The following is a 10575-nucleotide window of genomic DNA, read 5'->3' on the forward strand; positions in this document are numbered from 1 at the left end:
GTTGTGCAGTTGGCTATTTTTGTGCCTTTCTATTCTTGGGTTCAGCTTTAGGTGCTTCCTACTCGACACCTTCTTCCTCCTTAGCATCCTCACCCATACCTTGGGTCAGTTCTAATGGCTCTTTCCCTTTTTCATCTTCATCATTGTTTGCCTCTTCATCTTCTTCTTCCTCTACCTCAACTACCCCTTCTCCAAACTTGGCCTTTAGATTTTTCACTAATTTATCCTTTTTCTTCAATGTGGAGGTATTTTTCAACTCCATATCTACCTTTGATCTCACCACATCATATGTCCCAAAATGTGGTACACTCTTTCCCACTTCTTCTGGTAGCAATGTTGTAATTGTTGTAGATGCCCCATCAATGTTTATTTCATAACCAAGAGGTCTAAGCCATATAACACTTGGTATGGCTACTTGAATATAGGTATAATTGATATCTAGAAGAAAACATACATCATTTACATGCTGCTGTACTAATGAAACAAGTATCATCAGTCTCTATTTCATAAATTTCTTGAAATCCTCTAAATAATTTGTCATAAGTGTCTCAAAATTAGCTCCCATTTATTCAATGTATTCATTTACCTGAGCTACTATAGACCTATTGGTTTTCTAGCTAACTTTACCAAAGGATGGAAATTCATTCTGTACATAGAAAAATATACAAATTGAAATTGCACCAAATTTGCATTGTGCTCCCTTGGTTCTCCTTATTGCTCTTAAGTTATCATTAATTTTTTGCAATTGCAATTCTAAAAGATCATAAGTCTGATCCTTCTTAACTAATTTGTAACCAACATCTACTACAACCAAGGAACACTATTAAGTCTAGTAGATTGATAAAATTTGTGTGAAAGAACTCTAACAACAAAGTCAACAACAAGGTCTTGAATGGTATCTATGGTCATGCCTCTCTTGTTCCATTTGGCTCCTATATTTTTCTCAATGGCTTCCTTAGAGTCACTTTTGAGGGTCTTGGGCCGATCTAGGGTTTTAAACATGAAGAAAATTGAAACTGTGTAGCTTGACACTAGTATAAATACCTTAAAATTGATGAAATTGTGCTGAATCTACATAGAAATTTGCTCAAATGCTAGATTCTCTACTTGGAAGTAATTTTACTCTCTTCTTCATATTTTCTCTTTGTTCACGATGAGGGAAAATGGTTCAAAATGTGATGATATAACCTTATTTTGTAGCATTTAATGCTTAGTGTGTATGCAACTATACACTTGGCTTCTTAAACATTTCTGCATTACTTGGCTTCCATTGTCTTTCAACACTCAGCATCCACTAGAGTTTCCCTTACTCGACTTCCACTACCAACTCGGCTACAACTAATCATTTGGCTTCTACTAACTTTGATAATCAACTTAGCATGTACTAGAATTTTACTCAAAATCTAAGGGAAACTTGGCAATGCTGGTGAAAACTTGAAGTTTTAAATTTGCATCTCTATTCATGCTAATCTATCTTCCTTAGTACTTACTTGTTTTGGAACTGATGTCTTTGTATATCAGTACAACATACCTGCTTTTATTTAGTTGGATAAAGTTTTACAACTTGACATTTTGGGTGAAGTGATCCCTTCATTGGATGGGCTACTTCCATCTTTCTTCTTCCATGTCTTCTTCATTTCTCCTCTTATGTGTTCAACATCTATCTTCACTTTTTATGAGTTGGGTGCCTTTGACCTTGTTGGGTAGTTCCTACTAATGTGTCTAGTCTTCAAACAACTAAAGCATCTATTTTAACTCAACCATCTATTTTAGTTTCCACCGAAATGTGTTCTTATGCAATTTTTAGGGATGTGTCCATATTTTTGATAGTAGTGACAGTTATGCTTGGTGTTGTAATCCCAATTGTAGTGATGTCCATGATTGTTTGATCTTACTAGTTGATTAGTTGTCCACATAGGCTTTGATCTACACTCAAAAGCTCTATGTCCATACTTCTTGTAATTGTAGTAGTGACCTTCAAATCTTGGTATTCTGATAGTCCTAGTCCTGCAGTCATGTGCTTGGTGTCCTTACTTTTTCACTTGTAATAGTGACCCATGTTTTTAGGTTTTTCATGCTGATGGGTGTTCTTACTCCTGCACACATTAGAGACATGTTGCTTTTTACCACAAAAAATACAAGTGGGTTTAGTGTTCTTACCTTTTTCACTTCTTTCTTCCGCAGTCTTGGATGATTCTCATTTTTCAATGTTGGTGTATCCTATTCCTAAAGTATCATTACTACCTCTTGGTGATTTAAGCAACTATTCAAAGTACTTGATGGCCTCATTTGGTTTTTTGAAGCTCTCTGCAATCTCCTTCTCTCTTTTTAGGTTTTTTTTAATTGTTCATTTTGCATCTTTAATGTGGAGATCTCAATATCCTTCACATTCAGTTCATGATGTGCATTCATCATCTAACTTAGGGTGTCCAGCTACATGTTGGAAATTCTTGCAAGCTCAATTCACTTTTCATCCAATTTGTTAGAAAGGTTTCTCTTGTCCTCTTCTAGCATAGCCTTATCTTCTATGGTTCTTTTCTTCTATTCAGTCACTTCACAAAGCATCATAGTTTGTGATTCTTATTCAATCTTGAGTGTTCTGATCTCTTCTACCTAAGCTCTATTCTTCTCCATTAGATCTGCTATTTTTGTATCAAACTCTTTGGAATCTCCAATTGCAAACACTTTTGAGGTGTCAATCTCCTTATATTGTGTATCATTCTTAGCTATGGCAATTTCTCCTCTTCTCTTTAAGGATTCTCTCAATTCTTCCCTGGCTTCTTCCAAAGTATATAGAGAGAGTTGTACATTAATCAATTGGTTTTCTCTGATCTTCCCAAGTTTGTAGACTTCCATTTCTAGATCTTTTCTCCAAGCTATAAGGCTTCTCCTTGTGATAACTTGGCTCAGATACCAATTGTTGAAATTATAGGTGGAAAGATTTACTTCTGGGGGGGGTGAATAAGAACTAACACAAGATTAACATAAAAGTAAATACATAAATGAAAATAGATAACACAAGATTTTGGTCACCCAAAAACCCTCCAAAAAGAGAAGGTAAAATTGGGGTGGGGATGACACCCACAAATTATCACTACAACAATATGTAACTATTTAAGGTTACAAAGTTTGACCACTTCCAATGGTTTTCCCTATGAAAGGCTTGCCCTATTAAAGACTTTACACCCTATTAAAAGTGACCTGGTTAAAGGATTTACAAACACTCACTTGGAATGTTGCCCTGTTAAAGGATTTACAATCTTGTTAAGGATCTTCAATATAGCTATTAAGCCAACTTATCTCCATAGGATTTTCATTCCTAATAAAATTGCTAGAAAGTATTAGAATGTGTTGACCTAATGACTTACAATCTTAAATTTTTGATTCCAAATCCATGTTTTGCTCAATCTAATCTAATCCTTCCTGATCTAATATGTCTCTGCATGAAGTGTTGATGCTCTATTCTAACCAATTGGATTCTATAATACTACTCTTCCTTCTCTAAGTCTTTACACCCCTCTAAACTTTGCTAGAATTCTCCCATATAACTCTCACGCATGCACTCCATATACCTCTCTTACACTTGCATGAATTATGAGGTATCATCCTCCTTTAAAGGCTTTGAAGTCTTAGGGTTAGGTATGAATCTACAATAAAAATTTATCCTTCTTTTTTTGCTCAAATCTTTACACTTTTCCTATTGGTTACATGCTTTCTACATTTTTCTTATTGGTTGCATGCTGATTACATAGGGAATGTAAAATATTTGATCTTATCTTTAAGATCATTCAAGATTCATCTTAAGTTGGCTCAAAAATGGTTTACATCTGAGTTTGTGAAGGCACAAACTCATATGCTGATTCTGTGTTACTCAACACTTACTAATTGTTGAGACTTGGCACAAATAGGAATTCTATCTCGCTCGGCTCCTATAGTAACTCCGTCTCACTTCGCATCTTTACTTTTCTCACCACTTATAGTGACTTGGCATCACTTATCACTTGGCACTTGAATCTTGCTCAATGCTTGAAGTTCACTTGGCACATGTTCAATCTTTGGATTAACACATACTGTAGCTCAGCATCTGTATCATACTCAGCATCAACTTAGAAATTGGTTAATTGTGTTGACACTCAATTGTCAAAACCAATCTAAGACCAATAAGTGGATGTTCATCTTGTATATATCAGCCTATCGGTTGAGACTCAATGTTATATCATTACTATTTATGGATTTATTATGGATTTTTGGTGAGTATTTTTCATATAAAAACTTCTAGCTCACCATTGAAGTCCTAAACAAGGCCACATGACACCCAAAAACTCAACGGATGGGTGTTCGCATGAATTTGAGCCTATAGATTGAAAGCTAAGAATTATAAAAAGTGGTTATAATAGCTAATCGAAGCAATGGTTTGAAATTTATGAACTCTCAAAGTTGAGCAAACCAAATCTTCCAAAATGAATGTCAAAAATGTATTTGGCCAATTGTATATGTATTATTAGGGCCTGTTGGCCCTAGCAATTAAGTTTGAGTATCTAGAACCTTCTCAAGCAGCATAAAATTGCCTATTTAATAAATGCTCATACATTTTCTAGGATAGCTCTGGGTTATAGTTCATAGCTTTTTCTTGTAGGTTATTGTAATGAAGGCACCCATGTAGGCTAACTTATTGTAATTCTGAATTCTTTAATTTTATATTTGCAAAAATGATAAGAAGCCCATATTTTTCTCATAAATTATTGTTATTTCTTTGTTTATGCTATATTTTTATGGTATTAAGGGGATCAACCTTTATCAATTGGTATCAAATTTAGAGTTATTGAGTGTCTAAATAGATTTTTGACTATGAGGTAGTTGCAACAGGACTATGGATTGGGTTATCTATGTAGATAGATAACCAATTATGATGTAGTGTGCACTAGGGTTTCAGCAGAAGTGTGAAGATGCCTCCATAAAAAGAGCGTGATGTGAGAGTTGTAGGTGTTACACTTAAGGTTTTTAGAGCCTTCTAGATGAAAATTCAAGAATTGAAAGAACAAATGCATAGAGGAACGAATCTTATTTAGGAGATGATGAAAGAGATGAAGAAGGAAACCTTGATCAAGAGGTAGTAGATGAAGTTCTTAACTAATAGGAGGAAATTTTTTTTAAGGGAAATCTAATCTAGAGGAATTTATTGATTGGATCAATGAATTGGAAGAGTACTTTGAGTATGAAGATATTGAAGATCTAGTGGCATGAGATCCAATTGGAGAGAAATAGAAGAGGGAAGAAAAAAATCATTAGATAGGATCAAATGATAGCTAAAATGAAGAAAAAATTCATTTATGTGGATTATGAGCTTGGTCTACTAAAGAAATTACAAGGGTTAAAGCATGTGGGAAGATTTTTTTAGGAGTATACTAAGGAGTTCTACTGAGTTCTCATTAGAACTAACCATGCAAAAGCTGATAAGGAAAAAATTTCCTATTATCTTAATGGGTTAAGACCAAGAATTTAGGAGGAGTTTACTCTAGTTTGAATGACTAGTATTGAAGAGGCATACCAATTTTCCCTAAGAGTTGAGGAGAGGTTGACAAAAAAGTTTGATAACAAAAATAGTGGTAGAGGTGATGGTGGAAGATTTGGTGGATGGTCTTATGGAGGCCAAAATGATTATCAAAAGAAAAATAATGATGTTATAAATAGTATTCAAAACCATAGGGGAAATAATTCCAATTATTTCCATGACCAAAATAATAGAAATCTTAAGAGGAAGCCTCTTCTCAATGAAGCTCTTTGATTTAAGACTCTTCTTGTGGAAGTTATTAGTTTGTCAAGCTCTCAAGGTGTGACCTCTTCTTGTATAGAATCTTTGGAGGTGAAGGATCTTGGTGTGTAAGATCTTCGACTATGAAAGCTCTTTGGTTGTAAGCTCTTCTTGTGTAGAAGCTATTGTTGTGCAAGATAGTTGCAAGCTCATAATGTGAAATCTGTCTCATATTATAAGAATTTGGAGTTCTCTCATGTTGGAGAATTTGTAAGGATTTCTTCAAGTATTATAAAAGCATGCTTTGTGAAGCATTTTGTATTCTCTTTGTCTTTGTATTATTGTGTTTCTTGTTGTGATTTGGTAAGGGTGGTAATTTTCCCTTCATTAGTGGTATCAAAGTATACCTTCATAAAGTGGTATTAAAGCATACCTTCATCAACTGGTATTAGAGCATACCTCCACTAGTGGTATGAGAGCATACTTTCACTAGTGGTATGAGAGCATACCTTCATCAAGTACTATTAGTGTGTACCTACATTAGTGGTATCATATCACCATTCCTCAAGTGATATTAGAGATATCAAGTTTGTGGGGTATTTCTTACATACACTGTGGAAGAAATTGAAGATAGATTTGAAGTTCAATTCATCACATCATCCATAGACTGATGGATAAACTAAAGTTTTAAATTATAATTTGAGAAAAATTTTGATATGCCTAGTTGGAGATAAACCAAAGGGTTGGGATCTACTTTCACCATAGGTAGAATTTGGATAAAGGAGAGATATGTAGTGCTGAAGCAGAAGAGTTTGTTGAACATTTGAAGAATATGCATGAGGAGGTGAGGAAGCACATTATTAAGATGTAAACACAATATAAAGCTAAGGTAGATATTAGAAGTAGGTATAAGGAATTCTAGATTAGTGATAAAGTCATGATTCATTTTAGAAAGGAGCATTTCCTAGTGAGAACATATAATAAACTAAAAATGAAGAAGTTTGGACCATGCAAGATAGTAAAAATGCATGATTATGGAAATGCCTGCGAAGTGAAGTTTTGTGCTTAACTAAATATTTCACTAGTATTTAAAATTTAAAATTTTATAGACTATTATGAAGGAAGTGATGGAGATGAAGTTGTTGAAGTGTAATGGAGTATTCTAGTAGCTAGTTCAATTACAAAGGAGATTGAGGAGATATTGGATAGTTGTGTTGGAAAAAATACAAGGAATAGAACTTACGAAGAATACCTGGTCGAGTGGAAAGGGAAGATAGTAGAAGATTCATCATGGCTAGCAAGGGAGGAGGTTAACTATCTTGGTTTTCCTTTAAACACCTGAGATGTAATGGGATCACTTCATCAGTTACCCCTAGTGTTTGATGCTAGAGCATCCTGGGTGTAAGAGAAATTTTGCATCACCCAAAAAAATCTCCTTTTAGTTTCTTTAATAAGGGTTTTCTAGGTGTAGTGTTGTTTTTTTTCAAGGCTTTCTACTTAGTAAGTCAATCATACAAGCTTAGAATGTCCTAATTTCATAGGTGGATATTTATCTTGGATATATTAGCCTATCATTTGAGACTCAATGTCATGTCATGAGTATTCATGGATTTATTGTCAATTTTTGGTGTGAAATTTTGGTATAAAACTTTAGGCTCACCATTGAAGGCCTAAACGTACATGGATGAGGCCTAAAAAATCAATGGATAGGCCCTTGCATGGATGCAAGCATGTAGATCAAAAGTTGAGGATTTTAAAAAGTTGTTATAATAGTCAATTAGAGAAATAGTTTGAAAGTTATGGCCTTTTGAAGTTGAGCTAATCAAAACCTTCCTAAGCAGCATAAGATTACCTATTTAAAAAATGTTCATACATTGTTTAAGATAGCTCTAGGTGATTTTTTTGGCTTTTTCTTGCAATTTATTGTAATGAAGGTGCCCATGTGGGTTAGCATATTGTAATTCTATTATGTAATTCTTCATTTGCAGTAATAATAGGAAGCCCATATTTGTTCTTGCAAATTGTTGTTATTTATTTGTTTCTATTATGTGTTTACAGTATTAAGGGGTGAACCCTTCATCATTGGTTAACAAACATTCCTCCAATTGTCTATGTACAAAGTCAATTTTTAGTGTAAGGTGCTCCCCTAACAAAGAAAATATCTTTAATATTATTTCCTTTTGTAGCTCTAGAAACCCAATCTCATCATGAATCTTGTTGATTTTATACTCCATATCCATAATCTACACACTAAGATTTTTGAACTCATTTGCAAGAGTCCTTAACTCTTCTACTTTAACATTTAGTTCATCTAAAATATCCTTGATAAATGTGTGAGAAAGGACACATTTACCATACATTTCCTTCCCTTCTATCAAACATTTCCTTAGCTATTTGATCTTCTCATCAAGATTTGTCAATTCTCATCTAATGTTTTCATAGATTTTTATGAATAATTTTACATCATGCAATGTCTATGTCTTTGTGGTTACCACTTCTGATCATTGAGTAAACTCATTATAAAAAGTATTTATAACTATTGTTTCTTTTATCTATGGGTTTTCTTTATTAATCCAGACTAATATAGCACTTTGTATCTTTTTAGTCACTTCTACCAAAGAATTGTGTAGAGATTCACCTTCTTTTCCTTCTTAATGATGATAACAAATTAATTTGATCATTATCATCTCACTTAACACCTAATAAAACTACCAATATAGACTCAAGTGGTGACCTAGACAAATTAGATTCATTTTCATTTATCTACTTCTTGGCATTTTCCTCTTCTTCTCTCTATTTCTTCTATTCTTGTCTTTTTTTCTTTTTTTCTTCCCCTTCTTTCTCCTTCTTCTTCTCCTCTTCTATCCTCTTTTCTTATTCTTCTTTATTCATTCTTTCTCCCTTCTCCTTTTTCTTCTTCCAACTTCTTTCTTCTCCCTTTTTCTTTTTTATTTCTTTAATCTTTTTCTTTTCTTCTTTCTTCTTTTCTTCTTCATCCTACTTGTCCTCTTCTTCATCATCAAAGCTTGGATATTGCACTAGATTTTCAAAAAATTTAAGACCATAGTCCTTGAATGAGTCTTTAGTTGTACCAATTGTTATACTAGTGTTGTTCACTTCCTTTGAATCTGTCCCAACTGTTACCTATAGCATATCTAGTGGTGGTATTGTTGTTGATGCACTTTCTACTAATTTCAAATATGTCATCATTTTCATAATTTTTTTCTCTATCTCTTTATTCACTTCCTCATAGTTACCTCCCACGATCAAAATAGCTCATATCTTTTTCCTTTAATAAGATTAAAGGCTTCTTACTAAACTCTATAAATTCTCCTCACAATTTACTTCATAAAGCTTTCTTATCCAGTTTTCTCTAATTTTCTTACCTTCCTCTATTATTATTTTCTTTCTATTTATTAGCCTCTCATACAAATATTTTGGATTAAGATTTTGTACCAAGAACCTCTTACCATTGAGCATAAAATTCCTTATTTCTCCATTCTCAAGCTCAATATTCTCAAAATTACTATACAAATCATAAAATTTATTCAACTATACAAAGTTATCATTATTTATGATTGTACTGTTTGGTGTCTTAACCTTTGGCTTCCATGGTTTTCTACCATTTCTCACACTAACTTATTTTCTCTTATGTTTCTCTTTATATGATGTGACCTCTAAGGTGTCAACCTATCCTCTCATTACTATTTTTACTTCAAGTGACATCAACATATGAGATCTCTTGAGAGGTATAGCTATCATTTCTTTTACTCTCTTTGGTCTAGATGCCTCTATGTGTTCTTGTTGTACTTTATCTAGTCTTTCATGATTTCTTTTTTTCCTAAACTACACTTACCTCTTCTTCTTCTTCTTCCTTATTGGACTGAGAAGGTGGAATTAATGGTGTAGCATGTGGTTTTACTTGTGCAACTACTACATATGATTCCATAGGAGTCTACATAGATAGCACTACCAAAATCACTCCCTCTACTAATGTTGGGGCTGAAGGTGATTTTCCTACTACTACTAAAGGTGGTACAAATATTATATCCTCTTGTCCAATCTTCCTCATGCTAGATACTATCCATTTTGCTACACTTATTTCTTATGCAATCATTTGAGAATCCTTGATAGTTTTCTTAATCAAATTCTTAACTTTCCCTTTAGCTAAATTTTGTATCTTGGCTTGATAATTCATTTGCATAATCTCATCATAGAGTCCAATTCTATTAAACCCTTTATCCTTATCTTATTTCATAATTTCTTTTATATACCCTTCAACTTCATCTTTGTTATCTCATATTTTAGGGGATCTACATATAACATTCTTGGTTCCAATGCTTCAACAAATGTAAAGTCTACATCTATCATTAAAAAAATATCCTCCTTATATTTTGTCACAAAAAATGGTAGAATTCTAAACCTTTTCTTGATCTCATTATAAAAAGTTCACACAATCATGTCCGCATTATTGTGAATCTTCTCAATTAGGTGTCTCTTATGAAAATTAGTTATCTTCTCCATTGTACACTTATCACTACTATTTAATTTGGAGATAGGCATAAATGGATATCTAGTCATAAAAGTGCAAGAGAATCTGCAAATTATGATGATGTGATTCAAGATCTATTGATGAGCAAAGGAAGTGAATTTGAAGGATACATAGAATATCCTTGTGGTGGAGCAAAGCCATATTCGATTAGGAAGGATCAAGTACAAGCCAAAACAAAGATTTGAAATTAGAAAATTAGTTGTATTCAAATTAGGTCATCTCATTGTTACTCTCTAACCATTCTAGCAGTGATCTAAATCTCCTAATAGAG

Source organism: Cupressus sempervirens, chromosome 11, assembly GCF_028749045.1.
Source record: "Cupressus sempervirens isolate cs-2001-9-10 chromosome 11, ASM2874904v1, whole genome shotgun sequence".
Classification (NCBI taxonomy): Eukaryota; Viridiplantae; Streptophyta; class Pinopsida; order Cupressales; family Cupressaceae; genus Cupressus; species Cupressus sempervirens.